The 15,240-nt window shown below is 40.3% G+C and overlaps 1 long non-coding RNA gene across 3 annotated transcripts in view; it reads left to right on the top strand.

The window, feature by feature from the left end:
* The window catches only part of LOC118541934 (uncharacterized), a 119,438-nt gene extending 105,028 nt beyond the window's left edge, over nucleotides 1-14,410 (top strand). For all 3 annotated transcript variants that reach the window (XR_004920335.2, XR_004920332.2, XR_013444009.1), the window contains 2 exons: nucleotides 12,844-12,986; nucleotides 13,157-14,410. This is a non-coding gene — a long non-coding RNA (uncharacterized LOC118541934). The remainder of the gene's footprint in view (nucleotides 1-12,843; nucleotides 12,987-13,156) is intronic.
* Nucleotides 14,411-15,240: the final 830 nt, after the last annotated feature.

Below are 15,240 nucleotides of genomic sequence, written 5' to 3'. Positions count from 1 at the left end.
TTCACAAGGAAGATTTTTACTTCCATATATATCAAGTCATCCAACATGCAAATATTTTCTTATAAGTTTTGGCAATCAGACTCCAGAGAGGCAAGTCTCAGTCCATCCTCTGACGTTGGAGACCTGCCTTGTCTCCCTCAGCCCCACTCCTATCCCAGCACGTCTATAGGAATGAGGGCTTTGCTAAATCTTAAAGGAAACCCAGACAAGCAAAGAAGAGATCAGCTAGTTCTTGCTCTCCCACTTTGACCCTGGACCTCAATCTGCTCACCAACGAGAGTAGGGATCCTCTCTTTCTGTGTGCAGGACCGAGTCTCCTCCAGTCTGGTGAAGAGTGCAGGGGGCCAGTATGTTGGGGAGGATCAGGAAGCAGCTGATTGGCCAGGGCAGCCGTCTGTCTTCTTCGTGGTCACCCTGCTCAGTGGGGTGCTGTGGGGCCCGCAGGGGGTGGGGCATCATCCCCACGTGTCTGGCTCTCCAGAGCCCTCAGAGCCACCGGTACCACCAGGGTAGTGTCCCTCTTTTTGAGTATCTGTAGGTCAGGACCTAGAAGTGGGGTCTGAGGTTCTGCACTGACCAATGAAGGCAACAACCTGAACACTGGTGTTGAGTCCTTAGAAGCCAGGGAGAGCTTGAGATTTAGGTTAATCTTAAAAAAGATAAAACTATCTAAATTTGACCTTGTTTCTTTCTTTCTCTGTGTGTGTGTGTATGTTTTTCTTTTCTTTTTTCTTTTCTTTTTGTTCTTCTCTTCTCTTCTCTTCTCCTTTCCTTTCCTTTTCCTTCCTTCCTTCCTTCCTTCCTTCCTTCCTTCCTTCCTTCCTTCCTTCCTTCCTTCCTTCCTTCCTTCCTTCTTCCTTCCTTCCTTCCTTCTTTCCTTTCTTTTTCTTTTATTTTTGGTGACATACTCTTTGCTCTTCCTGGCCATCTCTTTTTTCTCTCTTGTTGGCCTGCCATTAGGAGAGAAAATGAACTCTGCCATGATGTCCTTTGAGGAATATAATTCTCAGTGACCGTCAGGAAGTAGTGGTGATGTGGAAGGGGGTGCCCAGAATTGAATTTGTGCCATAACAAATGTAAATGATCCTGAATTTCCTTTTCTTTTTCTTTTCATTTGTATCGCTTCTTTGATAGTAATATTTATTGCTGCAAAATACATACTGCCTACAAACATTGGGACACAGTTCAAAGACAGAAGTATCTAGTGTCTCTTTTAGTATAAAATAGAGTATTTGGCTTTGATAAGAAAAGAATTAAATTCTTACAAGACAGCATTTGTGTTTGTCTTCACTTTATCTAGTATTTGTGTAATTTTGAGTCAACTCTCCATTTTCCTTGCCACATTTCCCTCAAACATTCTTCTTCTTTTCCTTGGTTATTATTTCTTTGTTTTCTTTTGTTTCTATTCCTTCCCAGATTCTCCCTGGTTATATCTGGACGGTGCAGGGTATTCTTCCACTCACGACTGAAGGTGTCTGTTCGTGTCTGAGTGTAGGTCATGCCATCTCCCAGAAGTATTCATTCTTCCTCCTGCCATTCTTTTCCCGTTTTTTCCCATCCCCTAGTATTTTTCACCATAACATTAAAGTCAGGATTTCTGTGTTTTCAAAGAATACAAAATATCTATTTTTATTCACTTATAGCTGTTTTTTGTGCATATTCCTGTGGATTAGGGAAAAGAGCGCATGTATTTCTCAGCCCTCAGCTTTGTTGGCACTAATATGTGGAAAAGCTCTTGGTTCAAGAACGAAGAGAAGCAGTCATGATATTGAAAGATCTATGCCCATTTTTTCCCATAGTCCTTAGTCAATTTGGTTATCAAAATAAAACAGTTTTTTTCTTCCGTGAAACATTTACTCACAGGGCTTTTATCTTCTCTGGTTACCTCAGCTGGCCCCCAAAGAAGAAACGTGAGCCCCAATTAGAAGGCGTAAGGGGTGGGAGGAGCAGAGTTAGGTGCCTGGATCCCCAGCGTCTGCTCTCACGAACCAGACAAGATTCTCTCAGCCCACCTAATTCTTCTCATTTAACTAATACAAGGCTGGGAGTGACCTTTGCAGGCCAGCGGGCGGGAGCTGAGAAGCACTCCCCCAAATGAGCAAGGATGTATATCTGTTTACTACACAGCATGCTGGCCTGGAGCTAATGACATTAATCCCCCTATTGCATTTCATTAGATGACAGACAGAGAGCCACCCTTTGGAGGGAATCAACTGCTTCTCCCCATCAGCCAGCTGCGGAGAGGAGTCGCTCCAGGATCAGCACCGCGCCCCTCATTTGCTTTTCTTCCTCTATTATCCCTGACATGTTCACTGAACTACAGACTGCATATGTTTAAAAATAATTAAACGCGCTCCAAACAAATAGGCAATGTTTCCACGATCCCTGCAATGAACGTTCTGCGTGTTTTGACAGATTTTTCTGCTCGTTGGATTCATCAAGCAGCCTGGCTTTTTGCTGTCACTCCTGACAACCCTGCAGATAAACCCCCAGGGCAGGCTGGCCTGAGCTCCTTCCCCCGCTCTGACCTTGAGGCCCAGAGAACTTCCAGGCTGAGGGTCCAGAGACCATTGCGGGGGGATCCACGTCTGGCCTTCCAGGGCACCATGGTTCCTATATGGCAACATTAGATGAAAGACAAAAGAAGGGCAAAATAAATTTGGGGTTTTATTTTGAAGGGCTCTGCTGTATTATACTGAGAAAATAGACACGAAGGTAATTCAGTGAGAAAGCAGAAAGACTACTATAAGACAGTAAGACCATCCTCACCCCAATTCCCTGTCAAATCTGGACTTTTCATTCCACTGCCTACAATGCCCCATTTTTAATTTTTTAAAAATTAAAATGCCTCTGTTAAAGGATGAAGAGGAAAGAGGAGGAAGAGAACGATAAGATACAGCTTGTAAAGCTCCATAAAATACGGCGTGATCAAACAAATTAAAATGTGTATAAAGAAATTTAACCACAGAGAAGATAAAGAGTAAGGGGGTGAGAAAGAGACTTGGCAAGTTTAGGGCACAAAAAGCGTGCTAAAAATAAAAGAAACCTCATTGTTCGCCTTTCTGATACAAAGGTTCTCCTCATACAGAGGATATATTGTGACATCAGCAACAACGTCCTCAACAATATTAATTAACAGATTGATAGATGAATGGGAGTTTCTTGGTCTCTCAATATAGGCTTATGGAATCTTGCAAAAGCATAACTATTCTGGAGGAATTCTATGGAGTAAGGAGTATGTGGATGTGTACATCTGAGTTGTCAGAGAGAAGTGATCAATCCATGTTGGTCCCAAAGAGTTCTAATGGTCTGGCTTAAACTAAGAATAACTTTGAGAGAAAACATACCAATGGATACTCCCTAAATCCTTTAGGTAACATGTTCAGCTATGATTTGACTCAATATTGATAACAATTAATGTGTAGTAACATTAACTTACCCATTGGCTGTTCTAATAGTCAGTGATGCCCAAGGTCATCTTCGTATCATGTGGAACTTAACCTAGAAGACCCTGAAGGAAAGTACGTTTCTCCTCAAGGAAGAATTTCCTAATGGACTGCAAAATGGGTTATCAAGAACTAAATTCTACACCAGAAACTGGGAACCTATTGCCCATGGGTCAGATCCAACCTATTGCCTGTTTTTGTATGGCCTATGAAAACTATGGTTTTTGACATTTTTTTATGGCTGAAAAAATGTTAAAAACCCAATATTTTGTGACATGTGACAATTATGGATATTCAATTTCAGTATCCACCAGTAAGATTTTATTGGAACCCAGCCATGTTCCCTCATTTCCATATTGTGTATGGCTGCTTTCGTTACCACAAAGACAAGTTGCAAGACACTGCCTGATTCACAGGGTCTAAAGTATTTATCATCTGGCCCTTTTACAGAAAGTTTGCCAACCCCTGTCCTGTACCATTAACAATAGAGCATGACTATGACACCATTAACATTTTTTCTGGTTGCCAAAGTAAAACAGAGTCAAAATTGGTCATGTTTTCTATAAGGCAATGTGATAATACGTATCAAATAACATAAAGCATACTTGCCTTGTGACTCATAAAGTCCTCTTCTAAAGGATTTATCCAACAGTGGAGGGTGGGAAACAAACATAGATAACATAGAGTGGGAGATAACATGGATTTAATGGCAGAAAATGATGAGATGAGTTATGGTACAGTTAGGCAGCTAAACCCCCGTAGCCATTAAAAAGATGATTAGATATATTGGGAGGACACAAATAAATCAATGGACATGTTTTCAGCCTGCCTGCACGATTGCCCCGTTCTTAGGAAGAAGGATCCCCTGGGGGGAAATTGCCAGGCTTGGGCTTTCATTGTGCTGCTGGGAAAAGCTATGGAAGTTCGAGAAGGCAAGAAAGGCTAAACTAAATTTACATTTTATGGGTGTGGAGCTACCGCTCTGGGAAAGGAGCTGTGAAGTTGGGGAGAGGCAGACCGTGTGCCAGTTTCCTAGGGTTTCTACACCAACGCACCACAGACTGGGTGGCTTAGAGCAAGAGAAGTTTGTGGTGTCACAGTCGCAAGACTGGAAGTCCCAAAGTCAAGGTGTTCGCAAGGCTATGCTCCCTCTAAAGGTGGAAGAGAAGGATTTGTTCCAGGTCTCTTCCCTTGGCTTGTGGATGGCTGTCTCCTCCGTGTTTCTCCACATCATCTTCCCTCTGCGTCTCTGTGTCTGAATTTCTCCCCGTATAAGGACTCCCGTCATATAGGAGTGGGGTCCACACCAATGACCTCATTTTAACTCGATTACCTCTGTAAAGCCCCTATTCCCAAATAAGGTCACATTCCATGATACTGAGGATTGGAAATCAAAAATATCTTTTTTTGGGGGGGCGGCGGGGTGTATGATTCAAGCCACAACAAGCAGAGGTAGTGAAAAAATCAAAGCAGGCTAGGGTTTTGGAAGAGCCGAGATTTTCAGGGCGCTGCAAAGAGAACCTTAGTGAGAGATTGTGTGCGGTTGTTTTGCTGTGTGCCACACAAAGAATTGTCTCTTTGTATTTATGTTGTGCTTCCCTCTTTTTAAATTTCACCTTTCCTTTTCTTTTTCTTTTCTTTTGTTCGTTAAGAGGGAATGCATGGTTTTGGTATAAAATTCAACAGCCCAAAAAGTAACCTAATGAAAAGGAAGTGTTTCTCCCCCAGAATTCCTAAGCTGCTCACTTACCCTCTACAGACAACTCCTTGTTACTAGTTTCTTGTGTAACCTTCAAGATATGTATATATTTTTAAGATTTATTTATTTCAGGGGGAGAGAGAGAGAGCAAGTGCGCATAGGAGGAGGGGCAGTGGGAGAGAGAGAATCTCAAGTAGACTCCCTGCTGAGCGCAGAGCCCAACTCAGGACTTGATCTCACGATGCTGAGATCATGACCTGAGCTGGAATCAACACTCAGATGCTTAAGCGACTGCACCACCCAGGTGCCTTTCCTTCAAGAGATATGCCGTGCACATACAGGTGTATATTGCATATCTTCTGCATTAGCTACTGCACATACTGCGTGACTTGGCTTTTTCACTTAAAGATACCTGTCTGGAACATTTCCACATCTTCATTTGGACCTGCCTTATTCATTTAAATAATTGCATTGTATGCATGAATGCATTTCGCCAGATCTTTATTGATTAACATATCGGCTATTTCCATTCTTTTTCTATCATGATGCCTCAGTGGCTATTTTCTGTATATATAATTAATTACTCACAAGATTCTATATCTGTACTGTGTAACTCCTGTATCAGAAAACATATGGATTTTAAATTTTCATAAGTATTGCTGAATGTCCTCCATCAACTTTGCACTAAGTTGCATTGCAACATATCGTAGTGCTTGATTCCTCATACCTCCTTCAACACAGTATGTTATGAAATATTTTAATTTTCACCAATCTGAAAGATGAAAATTATTTTATTATAGATTTAACTTGCATTTAAAATACGAATAGGCTTGTGTATTTTTCCTGTTTAAGAACTATTTGTATATTCTTTCCTGTGTCTATGTCCTTTGTTTTTCTATTGGATCATTGGTCTTTTTCTTATTTATTTGCAGTAGTTTTTATATTTTAAGAAAATTAGCCTTTACTGTGATAGGATTCAAAAAATATTCAAAAATATTTGATTTTTATCTCTTTTTTTTGTGGTGTAATTTTTCCATAGAGAAATGTTTTAATTCCATGTAGTCAGATATCATTCTTTCATGACTTAATGGAAGGTGTATTTCTAAAGAACTTCCCTATTCTGAAATTTGCAATTATATATATTTAACATTTCTTCAGGTACTTTGTGTTTTCATGATCACAGATAGTATTATAATATGCATGGATATTTTGGGTGTAAAGTTAAGTTGCTCATTAATGCTTTCAAAAACATATTGGGCTGGACATGTTCCCACACTAAGACTGACTGAGGCCATGCTGCTTACATGTATATTTTTCCACATGGAAATATGCTCATAATGAGATGGGTAGCAGATATGAATATGTCACTCTATGTATTGAGGCATGTAACATATATAATTTTATTTTTTTTATAAACTCATTCCCATTGTGAGCCTGATGCCACAGCCCAACTTGGGTAAAGTTGGTCATTTGGGGTAAATACAGTCAATTCAGAACCTTCTTTTTCTGCTTCTTTCCCTCTCTTCAATTTAGGCTGCTCAGGTTCCATGTGGCTTCATGACATGTCTTGGTAGCCGTACGGTGAGGTTAGGCTTGCTCCCTATCCATGGTCCTCCTCATTCCATGAGGTGGGGCACAGTTCTAGATGGTCCTGGAGCATGGTGATGCCAATGGGATGGCATCTTCTAGGACTACTCTGTTCCCCTCTGGTCACAGGGCTGCAAGAGTCAAACAACTCTTTACCATGATGTCTCCTCATTACAGCTGTAATTCCCTTCCAAGTCTGTGACTCCTGGTGTCACATCCACCCAGTACCAGACACCTGCAAAAACATTCGTCTCTTTCCTATTTGATGGCAAGGCCCCCACACTAACTAGGACAGCTTTAGACCTAGGTGCACCTTTGAGTCATTTTAGCATGACTCTTGTCCCACAGTAGCTTGAGGACCTAGCTTTACTGCTTGTCATCTTCTAGAGCAGTCATAAGGACTCTATTCTTAGATCGACCAACTACTTGGGGTTTGCATCACTCTTCCCTTGGAACTAAATCTGTGGGTGATGGGGAGGAGTGGGCTTTTCTTTTCATTTTCCTCCTTTATAACACTTCTTGGTCTACTAACTCAATAATTTTTTATCTACAAGGGTGGATGGGGTGAAAACATAAGGACAACTAGCTTAGCAAGCATTTTCTTGAAATTTTCAGTGTTAAACCTAGAGGACAGCTTGTTGAGACTTGAAAGTCAAAAATTCGATGTCTCCATGAAAAAGTCCTCAACACTGCTCGGCATCAGGGAAATCCAAATCAAAACCTCAATGGGATACCACCTCACACCAGTCAGAATGGCTAAAATTAACAAGTCAGGAAACGACAGATATTGGTGGGGATGCGGAGAAAGGGGAACCCTCCTACACTGTTGGTGGGAATGCAAGCTGGTGCAGCCACTCTGGAAAACAGTATGGAGGTTCCTCAAAAAGTTGAAAATAGAGCTACCACACAATCCAGCAATTGCACTACTGGGTATTTACCCCAAAGATACAAATGTAGGGATCCGAAGGGGTACGTGCACCCTGATGTTTATAGCAGCAATGTCCACAATAGCCAAACTGTGGAAACAGCCAAGATGTCCAAAAAAAAAAAAAAAGAAGAAGATAGCAGGAGGGGAAGAATGAAGCGGGGGGAATCGGAGGGGGAGATGAACCATGAGAGACGATGGACCCTGAAAAACAAACTGAGGGTTCTAGAGGGGAGAGGGGTGGGAGGATGACTTAGCCTGGTGATGGGTATTAAAGAGGGCACGTTCTGCTTGGAGCACTGGGTGTTATACATAAACAATGAATCATTGAACACTACATCAAAAACTAATGATGTAATGTATGGTGATTAACATAACAATAAAATTTAAAAAATTGATTTTTTTTTCTGGGGTTTCATTGTTATAAATTACTTTTGAAGCTATAGGGACCATGTGTTTATCTCTCTAGGTTTAGGGGAAGGATTACTGGTTATCTAAAGAAATTGAGTGAAGCATGGATGGCAAAAAAGAATTTGGTTAACATCTCCCAGTTATAACCACAAAAAGTCAAGGAACAAACTGTTTTATACACTAGGTATCATTTTTATAAAAAAATGAATAATCCAAAATATAAAACAACAAAATTTTACAAATAATGTGATTATTCAGGGTGAAAAGCTTATAGATGAATTTGATTTATTTATTTAATTTATGTATTTTATAAAGTACTACATTTTTATGCATTTTATAAAATGGAAAAGTGATATATCAATACATAATCATTTTAAAATTTTTTGAAAATACACAAAAGCACAACACAGTAAATGAGATTATGCAAAACTCCAGACATGAGGTATCATCTCTGTCAATGTTTTGGTGTAAGCTTTTATTTTTATATAGATCAACATATGTTTTGTGGTGCCTGGGTGGCTCAGTTGGTTGGGTGTTTGCCTTCGGCTCGGGTCATGATCCCAGGATCCTGGGTTGGAGCCCTGTGTTGGGCTCCCTGCTCAGAGGGGAGCCTGCTTCTCCCTCTCCCTGTGTTGCTCCCCCTGCTTTTGCTCTCTTTCTCTCTCTCAAATAAATAAGTAAAATCTTAAACAAAAAACAAAAACATATGTTTTATACAATTAAGATTATTTTGTATCCCATCCTTTTATAATCTTTTCAGTACTAACAAGCATATTATGAATATTTTCTCATGTTACTAAATACTCTTTACAACATGAGTTTTTGCAGTATTCTATGATACAGATATACTGTAAAAATTTTAAACAGTCTTTTGTGGTACCTTTAGATTTTTTTCTAATTTTTAAATATTATACAAATAATTCTATAATGAAAATATTTATAGCTAAACCTTTATTCCTTGATCTCCCCCCTTTTATTCCCTAGAAGTGAAACTGATGTGTTACAGTGTAAATATATTACACTAATCTGGAAAAACATCTAATTAGTTATAATTAAATGTCCACCTTGGCCATTAAAAAACTCTCAGTAAGCCATCTAAAGAATGTCTAGTTTTCATGTGAATTTTCTAGTGTGCCATTCTCAAGAACCTAATTTAAAATCACTCCTATACATCTGGATGTGGTAATATGCTGCATAAGAATATTAGCTACAGAATAGTTAAGTGTAAGAATTTCTACCAAAACGCTTGTCGTATTTTAGAAAAGTTGATATGGAGTTTTCTTTCTCATAGTAGCCTAGTTCATAAAAATAAAAAGTTAAAAAAATACCACAATATACATGAGTGTGGTGGTTTTCAAACATGGCTGCCAACTCTTTAATTTTCCTTCTATTGACAAGAGCAGTCTATCTTTTCTACCCTTCTCCCTGGTAGACATGAGACTGCTTTCACCAATAGAATATGGCCGAAGGGACACTAGACAACCTCTAAGGGAAAACTAAACAAACACTACCCAGTTTGTATCTTCTCCTTTCTTTGCTGGGACACTGGGATGCCATGGAGGAAGTGTTCCCTGAGCCACTGTGCTGGAGAAGGTACCCGTAGGCCCTGGAACCTACAGTCCTGGCTGAGCCAACCACATTCACCGGCATGCCAGACAGGAGGGTGAAGGAGCCATCTTGGAAGTGAGTCCTCTAGCCGCAGCTGTAACAGTCTCTAGCTGTTTAGATTGCGCCCAGTTGAGGCCTGAGATCTGGATCAGAGACAAACCATCCCTGCAGTGCCCTGCATTCCTGATATGCAGAACTGATTATTGAGATGATTGGTTTTTATGCCACTAAGATTTGGAGGAGATTTTTTTATGCAGACTTAGATGATAGCAACATGGGATTTTTTTTTTTTTTTGCATTGTTTACATAGATTATGCATTCAACTCATTCAAAATGACTTCAGATAGTTTAGGTACAACTTGAAAAGATACGAAGGCAGAGTATACCCATGTTTATCCCAGCAGAAATAATCTGCTCCAGTGAGAGACAGTGAGCATGAAGTCATATTTTCATGCCAGTGTCGTAATAGATGCCGTGCAAAGGAATAGAATACATAGCCAAGAATGTAATCCACGTCTCTGCAATCTAGTTCAAATTGATTCCTGTTTGTGGATTCACAGGGCAGGAAAAGGTCAATAAAACCTGCACAGAATCTTCATTATTGCTAATAAGTGAACCAGAAGAACACAAAAAGCACAATGGTCATCATGAGTAAAATTGTTTCCTGGTTACATGGTCCTTGTGTAGACTATCACCTTGCAACTATAATACAGGAAAGAGTCAAAATGTTTTAGATCTAATTCATCTATGATTTGGGCAGATAAAATATTGCTCCAAACTAGCTAAGGCCAGGGCCTGAGTTCAGCAAAGACAGTGAAATGATCACCCTCTACCCGGTTCAAATTACCCAGTTCAAAGATGGTAATGCAAAGGGGATTGGAGGAGGGGGATACCAAGACAGAATTCTGTTGCATGCCCCAAGGATCAATTTTTCCTGGACTTACACACACTATTTTCTGCACCAGCAGATTCTATTTATATATAAAATTGTTGAGACAGTTTTTGTTTTTGTTTTTGTTACTACAGCAGGTGCAAATAATAATCTATGAGGAAGAAATTGGCCCACTGTTCAGGGGTCTAAGTGCTGTCCCATCCATCAGATTGGTCTCCAATCCTCTTACTGAGATCCCTGCAGATTTTGAGTGGAAGGAAGCTGTAATAACAGTAACATCAGGACAAGAAATGGAAACCAGGACTTTTGTAGGCAAACCAGGACACTCCCTTTCCAAAATGACTGATTCCAGTGACATACATTTAGAATCAATGAAAATTAAGTTTGTAAGTTAAGAAATAACTTAAAACCTGTAAGTGTTAAGACATAATTATGTTCACCTTGTCAAAGAGCCAGATTAGAACCAGAAGAAAAGGGCCGGTCCTATTAGTTGGGAAGTTCACAACAGCCCCTCCATTTGTGCAAGTAGCCTGTGGCCACTGACAACTCTACAGTGGGAGGGGAGATCCACGCGAGAGGAAGAGTACCCATGACCCTCCTTTGCCTTCAGTACCAGAAGAGCATATTTATGCATGCTTGTCCTTTTTTATTAGATACAAGAATAGGCATGGGTGATGGAGTGGAGAGAGCAAAGACTTTGGAGTCAAACGATGGCGATGATGATGATGATACCAACTTCACAGGGGTGTTTGGAAAATAAAGGAGGTCAATGGACAGCAAGAGACTCTCACATTGGCATGCAGAATGTTGTTACCTCCTCCCAAGTGCTTAATATTCCAGCACATCCCAAACGTATTCATATGTGTATTCAGTAAATATTTATTGAATAGCTCTAATGTGCCAGTCTTTGGTCCAAGGATTGGTATACATTACTAAGCAAAATAGGTAAATAGCCTTGCCCTCAAGGAGCCTACAATCCAGATTTTGATGAAAATCTAAAATCTGAAAATAATTTGGGTCTAAATTATATACGAATCCCGAGAGAAAGAGAGTCTATCATGTTTCCCTCCAACTGTCCAGATCAGCTACTTTGGGGAGCCTGGAAGTTAAACACACGCCTTTGTTCCTGGGACTGTTTTTTCTATCTTAATAAAACTGCTTTGGTAGAAAATTCCTTCTATATAAGCTCATTTGGGATATTTTTAATATATAGTTGGGATAAGTACAATTGTGTGTGCCTCTGTTCAAGGTAGCTGAGCTAATAAAATTTATTATTATTATTGAGTGTGAACCAAATAGTAAGACAAAAAAAGGCAGTTTTATTATGCATTTATCATTTAATAGTGGGCCACTATTATCTAAACACATATAGAATCGGTGCTGTACAAAGAATGCTTCCTGTTTGGTGGAAAAGATATATGAGCAAGAAATACATACACTGCAGCATGTTGTTACAGAGAGAAATATAGGAACCCAGAAGCGTGAGTGTTCCTTTTTCCCCCGGAGCAGTGCCATGGAGGACTTGGGGGGCAGTGCGGGTTGGAAAACTTTGGAGAATAAACGGTGCCTTTCTCTGGGTCTTGATCCATAAGAGATGTTTGTCAGCTTGACAAAGGGTGGACTGCTGAGAAATTTCCAGGCCGAAGCAGCAGTATGAGCAAAGCACAAAAGTATTAATTTAAACCTCGCAACGTCCCTGTGAGGCCGATTTAATGATCTCCATTGTATAAAAGAGAAAACAGAGACTCAGAGAGAGTTCTCCAGTTATACTGCTAAGAGAGGGAGTGCCAGCATTTTAATCCACTTTGGCTGACCCCAAAGCACATTCTTTCCCCACCATATTAATCTGGGTCCCTGTTCGTGGAATGAGGACAAAGGTAAACCCATATATATATTATAGGTGTATAAAACTAGGGTTGTGCTGTTCAAAATCTGAACTCCTTTTATCACGTACTGATTCATCACTTAGTCTGACGTGATAGTAACATCCGTCCTTAAAGCTTCAGATACAAATTGAGGTTGCAATCTCAAATGCCTACAGAGTAGAAGATGGGGTGGGGCGGCCCCAGAGTGAACGTGCTTCTTTCTGTCCCGTGTGAAGGGGCAGCTGTACTCAGCAGATGCCAATTGTTGTCATGAAGAATGGTAGACCTAGGGTCACCAGATCCCCTGATTTTTTAAGAACCAGAGATATATAAATTTTATTTGACATCTCCCCCTTTTAAAATTTTGGAAACTAATTCTTTTTTTTTTTCTTTCTTTCTTTTTTTTTAAGAAACACTCTAGAAACCAAACCAAACATTTCTGGGAGATGTGACTATGGGCCACCTGTTGAGAATGCCCAGCTATTTAAATTACGTTAGCAGGCAGTGCTGTGTAGGATGGAGAGGCAGGCTTGGAGTGGGCTTCGGATTCAGGGTAGGTGCTCAATAAATATTTGGTGACTAGTATTTTATGTTCCTTCCGAGATGTCCGGCAACTTTCTGCTCCTCTTGTTTTATGTTGAATTAAGTCATCTATCTTGGTACTTAAAAGAGGGTTGGTCCTGTGCTTCCTGACTGGTCTCTTGGGCCCCTTTTGTCTCCCAGGCTTTGCGGCGGATGCTCAAGTCCTGCAATTTGACGTGAACTCAGGTGACAAATCAGAGTTTTCTGGAAAAGTTCTGCTGTGATCCTTGCCAAATGCCAGAAGCATGGAAGCCACTCTGGAGTGGGTATAGCAGCAACCTGGCCTGTCTCCTGGAGAGGATTTGGTTGCAACTGCCCTTGGATAGGGTCTGTCTCCTGCTGGCTCCAATGCTAACTTCAAAAGAACTATAAATTATAGCAATTATATAAACATGCCATAAATCTTAAGTTTGTGACCTATACCCACAGAGTTGACTCCCAGGAGACAGACCAGCAAGTTACATTGTTTGTGCTGTGAATTTTCAATTAAACAAAAGAAAATGGCCAAGAATCATCAGAAATTATAGAATACATGTAATTTGCTGTTCATGCAAGTTTTATAACCTAAAGACTTTGAGAGGGTCAAGTTTCCAAAGCATCTCTCTGAGTGATTTAGGCTTTCCTTGTTGTGGCTGAAACCAGCTGCAATTAGATTATATAAACACACAGCTCTTACCTAGCAACTCTCGGTACTCCCAGCACAGAGACTGCTTTACATATTTAATCTTTATAATAATGAAATAGTGTCGTAGTCTGTTCAGGTTGCTAATAACAAAATACCGCAGATCAAGTAGCATGTAGACAATAAAAATTTATTTCTCATAGTTGTGGAGACTGGGAAGTTCAAGATCAAAGTGCCAACATGGTCAGGTTCAGGTGAAGGCCCTCTTCCTGGTTCATAGTCAGCCCCTTCTTGCTGTGTCTTCCGTGGAAGGGGCTAGGGAGCTCTGTGGAATCTCATGTATGAAAGCACGGATCTCATATATGAGGGCTCCACACTCATGACCGAATCACCCTCCCAAGGCTCTGCCTCCAAATACCGTCACGTTGGTGTTAGGATTCCAATCCATGAATTTTGGGGAGACTCAGACATTCATATAGTAACAGGTAGCTACTATTAATGTCCTTGCTTTAAGGATAAGACCTGAGAAAAGAGAAGTTAAATGACTTGTTCAGGGTTGCATAGTTAGTAAATCAAGGAACTAGGACTTGAGCATAAGTCCTCTGGTTTCCACAGCCATCTCGCGCTTATGGGTGAATTTTAGCATGTTATTTATTATATTCCTTGATAAAACCAAACTCTCATACGGACATGACAATGGGTGACAGTTTTGAATCCTATAAGTTTAAAATAGAAAAAGTACTTAGTGAATAAAGGCAAACTCACACCAGAGAGTCCGAAGCTTTGGCATTCCTTTATTATATGGGAAGCAGCAAAAAAACAGTGGTCCCTGGAACCAGGGTTACCCTGGTTCAAAATCATCGTGTGGCACACAAGTTACTTAACTCTTGTGCAAAACGACAAAAAAATAAAAGTGCCTATTTCAAGGTGTACGTGTCGACCTAGGGAGTACCTTTAGAACTCTAGGAACAGGGTCAACACATAGTAAATGCTCAATAAATATTAGCTATAAGCCATTCAACCGCTTATTTATTCGTAAAATAAATCATGTATATTCCTCTACTGAACATTACAAGGTCCACAATGTGTCTGGCATTTACCTTGCCCAGTGGAGGATGCAAATATGTGGAAAGCACAGGGTATATATTCTAGCAGAAGAGACAGATGCATAGGGAAAAGCTCTTTTACTCTGTGATAAATGCCGTTGTAGAGGTATGCCCAAAGAAATATGGGACCAGTGTGGAAAAAATGATTTGTTCCATCTGGAAAGTTGGGGAGAGTTTTACAGTGGAGTGACATATGAACTAGACCTTGAGGGCTGAATAATGGCTCCCCAGAAATAACGGTCCAGAAATAACAATGTGGAAACTGTGTCAGAGGGAATGGTGAATGGTCAACATGGACCAAACAGTGGTCTTACCTCTGAACGTGCAACAGATTCACCAGGCGTCCCACCCCAAATATCCATGGTGGCACCTGGCTACATTTCATACACTTTATTTTTCTGAGCAGTTTTAGGTTTACAGTAAAATCGAGCAGGTAGTACAGAGAGTTTCCACACACTCTCTTCCCCCTGAACATTACACATTTTTAAAACACTCCA

The sequence above is a fragment of the Halichoerus grypus genome, chromosome 14 (genome assembly GCF_964656455.1).
Source record: "Halichoerus grypus chromosome 14, mHalGry1.hap1.1, whole genome shotgun sequence".
NCBI lineage: Eukaryota > Metazoa > Chordata > Mammalia > Carnivora > Phocidae > Halichoerus > Halichoerus grypus.
This window is presented reverse-complemented; position numbering and strand designations above follow the sequence as displayed.